The sequence below is a fragment of the Mandrillus leucophaeus genome, unplaced genomic scaffold (assembly GCF_000951045.1).
Source record: "Mandrillus leucophaeus isolate KB7577 unplaced genomic scaffold, Mleu.le_1.0 Scaffold492, whole genome shotgun sequence".
Taxonomy (NCBI): Eukaryota; Metazoa; Chordata; class Mammalia; order Primates; family Cercopithecidae; genus Mandrillus; species Mandrillus leucophaeus.
Window position 1 is genome coordinate 2,383,654 of NW_012105276.1, and position 5,413 is coordinate 2,389,066.

The 5,413-nt window shown below is 38.6% G+C and overlaps 1 pseudogene; it reads right to left on the minus strand.

Annotated features, from left to right (window-relative positions):
- Positions 1–603: 603 nt before the first annotated feature.
- LOC105550638 lies at positions 604–1,303 on the minus strand (annotated as a pseudogene).
- Between the last annotated feature and the right edge of the window lie 4,110 nt (positions 1,304–5,413).

The following is a 5,413-nucleotide window of genomic DNA, read 5'->3' on the forward strand; positions in this document are numbered from 1 at the left end:
CTTCCTTCCTTCCTTCCTTCCTTCCTTCCTTCCTTCCTTCCTTCCTTCCTTCCTTCCTTCCTTTCTCTCTCTCTCTCTCTTTCTTTTTTTCATACATTTTTTCTTCCTCCTGGGCCTGGCAGACTAGGAGCAGAATACAGATGAAACCACTGGAACATGTGGGACTGGAATAGCCTGATGTTTGACTGCTTGGGTGGTAACTGTGAATGCGTGGACCAGGGTGTGTAGGGAGTGGAGTCGTCCTCCCAGAACTGAGAGAGGGCCCTTGGGGCATTCGAGCAATGCAAGTGTTGTCGTTGGCACAGATACAAGAGTGAGGTTATGGCATGAGAGTGAGTTGGGTATGGTGGGGTGGGGTGACTGTTGGAAGAGCGTGTTAGCATGTTTTAGAGTCAGGGCCAACTCAGGGCATGGCATGTTGGGGCACATTTGACCCTGGATGTTGACCAAGAAGCTGGGTACCAAGGGCTTGAAGAACAAAAGGCCCATTTGTCAGCAGGACCCATGAAGATGTGACTGCAAATGGGATCAGCACTGGGAGAGGCTGAGGCTCCAAGGTGACTCCTATAGCAAGGCATGAAGGGGCAGGCCTGGGTTTCCCATTTAGAAACACATTGTCAGCTGCAGCCACTCTTGGATATTCACTTGGAGGGGTCTAGTGTCATCTTTGTAAAGAGATTTCAAGCCATGGAATGAAGCATCTGACCTGATCAAGCAGCTGATAAAGTTGTCAAAATCCATGTTCCCTCCTTCATCCAAATAGTGTCAGAATATTATGTTGTAGTTGTTCATTCAGGTGGAACCCTGCTGCCTCAAAGGCCCCTGCAAGTTCACTGGTGCAAATGGTTCCAGATCGGTCAACATCAAACTGCTGGTATATTGTCTGTCACCTTTTGATGTTGTTCCACGGGTACTTGAATTCCTCAAAGTCCAGCTTGCCTGTGATGTCACTATCCATCATGGCCACCACGCTTTGACATGTATCAATGCCAAAACCACGAGTCTTCAGTTCAGTCCTACTGATAACAACCTTGTTGAGAACATTCATCAGTTCTGCGCCACTGACCTTGATGTCATCTCCAGCCAACTGTGCAAAGACTCTCCAGAACTGATGGACCTCCACACTCTTGTTGGCCTCAGTGTTGGAGCAATGTGTGTGTGGAGGCAGGGGCTCTAGGTTGTGCTGTGTATCCACCTCCATGATGGAGATAATGACTCCACCTAGGAAGCACATGGCCACTCTGCCACCTCTTCTGCCTCTGCTGGAGAACTGACTGCCAGACCTCTGGATGTGAGGAGACATGTTCCTAGTTAACTCATTCTCCAAGGGTAGAGGTGGCAGTGGCAGGAATAGGAGAGATGAAGACCTGGATAGGGGCCTGGGGAACGTGCTTGGAGGCCTGATCAGTGGAGGATCACTCTATGTCTTTTGATTGGAGAGTTTCGTCCATTCACATTCAATGTAATCATTGATAAGTAAGGACTTAATCTTGCTATTTTATGTTTTTTCTAGTAGTTTTGTGGTCTTTTCTTTCCTGTCTTCCTTTTAGCGAAGGTGATTTTTTTCTGGTGGTATGTTTTAATTTCTTGCTTTTTATTCTTTTTGTATCCGTTTTACGTTTTTTGATTTGAGGTTACAATGAGGTTTGCAAATAATGTTTTATAACCTATTATTTCAAACTGATGACAACCCTGACTGCATAAACAAACAAATAACAAACAAGCAAAGAGAAAATGAATAAAAATTCTACACTTTAATTTCATCTCCATGCTTTTCAAATTTTTGTTGTTTCTATTTATTATTATACTATCTATGTCTTGAAAAGTTGTTATAGTTGTTATTTTAGATAGGTTTATCTTTCAGTCTTTCTACTTGAGATATGAGGACTTTACACACCACAATTATGGTGACATAATATTCTTTTTTTCCCTGTGTACTTGCTGCCACCAGTGAGTTTTGTACCTTCAGATGATTTTTTTAATTGCTCATTAATGTCCTTTTCTTTCAGATTGAAGGAGTCCCTTTAGCATTTCTTGTAAGACAGGTCTGTTATTGATGAAATCCTTCAGCTTTTGTTTGTCTGATGTTATAAAATTGACTCATTGAAAAAATTATACATGGGATAATTTTATAGTATTATTTGCAATGAATCATTTCTCTTTATTGTACATTATTCTAAATATAAACTGAAAGTAGTTCATAAATAGATCTTTGGCTTCCTATACTTTTAAAACATGGATTTCCCAGTTTGAATTTTCAATAATAATCTCAGAAAACACCGATATGATTTCCCAATGTTAAAATAAATTGATGTTGTTGAAATAAGTCCTACTTTTGTTTGTTTTTTAATTTAAATTGATTAGGAATAATACAAAGGAATCTGGGGATATGATGGATATGATTTTTCCTCAAAATAAAAATTATTTCCAATCTTCCAGATAGAATCTATTAAGAATTTGATCAAAAAACCCCACATTATACCAAATTATAAACTCTTGATGGCAGTAAAACCATAAGCCAAATCTAGAATTCTGGTATGGTTTAAAGATGTCTAATTCTATTTTCCTGATCTTCAAGTCCCTTTTTGTCAAGCCCTAATCTCATTTCCAGTCTCATCTTTCATTTCAACACATCTATTCAGTGCTTCAGTCAAATGGAATAATTCTACAGTACCTTTAGTAAGACCTACACTTTCTAACATATCTGACTAGGCTTATGCTGGTCTTTCCTCTTGAATGGTCCCTTTATCTCTACAATTACACCTTGTATAACTTTTTTAGACCAGCTATTTTAAGCCTAGGGCTGTTTTTTTATGGTTGTAGTCTCTTCTTGTTCTGAACTCACAGAGTACTTGTTCCCATTTATTGGAATTACCACATTTTCTTTTACGTTGTAGTTTTCATAACATTTCTGGCAAACATTATCACCCTGGTTGCATTTATATTTTTACTTGTTTATTTCCCTCACCAGAAAGTCATCTTTATGAGGGCAGAGACTGGTATATTGAATCATACATAAATAAAATGCAGTGTCTGGCATTTAGTGGATGAACAATAAACACTTGTTGGGTTTAATTCATAGCATTTTTATCCTCAATACAGCCCATAACTGATAAAAATTTGCTAAAGAAATGCTTATCCACATCTGAAGTTTGAACTTAAGACTGTCTTCAAAAATATGGTTTTTTTTTTTTTTTGGTCCTATTATCTGGCTGTATATAGCCTAGCTGAAATAGCGAGTGAACAAATGAATGAATGAATAGTAGATGCCTAAATCTCTTGCTGCCATATACTTTCTAGATTGATTGCAAGAACGACTTGTGGATTTTTGCACTGATAGTGCTTTTGAGTGGACACTGTGTCACAACACCATGAGTACCATCACTCACCAGGCTCAGGAGAAGCTGTGGCATCCTTCTAGGACCTGAACCACCATGATTTACTGATTTTACAGGAGTGGCAACTAAGGCTGTTCCTCTTTCCTATAACTCAAAATCAAGATTGGGGATAAGAGGATACAAGGCCAAAGAGAAGTTCATAAAACTTGTTTCTAAGTGATACTTGGAAATTGTGAGATAGGGTACTTATCTTTCCTTAGATAAGGTCTATCTATGTGGTTGAACTAACAAAGCTAACCAAGGCATGATCCTCACTTAGAGTGGAGGAGAAAACTCCACTGAGTTTGGAATTTCTTTTTAGCTTAGTTTAAATTGTATGGGATTTTGTGCTGTAACTGAAGATAGTTCAATGCCCCACTACCAGAGATGACTATCTGAAGGATGTCTTAAAACTGATTCTAGGTGACAGAGCATGGCCTTGGTGGTAGAAAATTCAATAGGAGGTGGGAATCAACCTAAAAATTTGATGTCAATTTTTAAGATTGATCAAAGCCTGTTTCAGTGGTGATTTCTGGTTGTTGAAAGGTGATTGATAATTTATTTTCATGGGTTGTGATTCCTTGAGAAACTCCAGGAGCTAGAGTTTGAACACATTAAGGAAATTTAGGCCCAATGTTGGATCAAGTGATTTTAGGCCAATTAGTACCATGAAATTTGTACCATATCCAGGTTACAATCAGTGTTACACCTTCTTAAGTCTCATATACATATATTCCTTATTAAATACTTTTTCTGTTCTATATCAAGAAAAATAACTACAGCCATCCCTCAGTATAGATAGAGAATTGGTTCTAGGACCACTGTGGATAATCCATGCAAAATCCTTGCATACCCAAGTCCAGCAGTGGCCCTGCAGAATTCGTGTATACCAAAAGGTGACCCTCCATATATGTGGGTTTCACATTCCTCAAACAGTATATTTTCATACTGTGTATTTTAGTTGAAAAAAATCCATGGTAAGTGAACTCAAAGTTCAAACCCACGTTGTTCAAGGATCAACTGTAATCAGATTGGAAGTTGCTAAGCGCAGAATAACAATGAAATAAAATAAACTACTTTCAAAAACATATACTTACAGCATATTTTGCTAAAGCCTAGTTACATCTTTCAGAGAAAGAATATACTTTCAAAAGTCAAGAAAAAAATAGACATATTCTTCCAGTAAGACAATACAAACCTTTATTTTGTATTTCTCATATTATCACCTTCTTCATTCTTTAATACTATCTAATAAAAGGTTAATTCTGTAAGAAAGGTCTTGCCCTCAACTGGTTCCTGGGACATAAAGTGTAGGCCCTTAGAACAACCAGCCTTATAATAAATGTTTGGACATGTTGAGGGCTTGGGCCATACCAGGTACTTTATGCTAAAAATGTGATTTATGGTGGCGGTCTTAGGATAGATATACCATACCAGTTTGACCTCTGAAGAGGCAGGAGTCTGAGCAAATAAGATCAGCCACATGGGCACCCCATTCCTACATGACTGCCCTCTAATAAAAACACTAAATTTGTGTGACCATCCCTGGTTGACATGTGTCACATATTATTTTGGGAGAATTAGATAATGTCTGTGCAACTCTCAGGGGAGAACACAAATGCAAGCCTATGCTTGGTGTCAGACTCTGGTCCATGTCCCTTTTGTTTTTGTTGGTCTGTTCAATGTAATGGGCTGTAATGTAATTTGTAGCTGTTCAATGTAATGGGCTGTAACTGTGAGCATAACATGTTTTCTGAGTTCCATGTCTTCATTTTTTAATATTTTTAAATTATACTTTAAGTTCTAGGGTACATGTGCACAGCGTGCAGGTTTGTTACATATGTATACATGTGCCATGTTGGTGTGCTGCACCCATTAACTCATCATTTACATTAGGTATATCTCCTAATGCTATCCCTCCCCCTTCCCCGACCCCAGACAGGCCCCGGTGTGTGATGTTGTCCTTCCTGTGTCCAGGTGTAATCACTGTTCAATTCCCACCTATAAGTGAGAACATGCAGTGTTTGGTTTTCTGT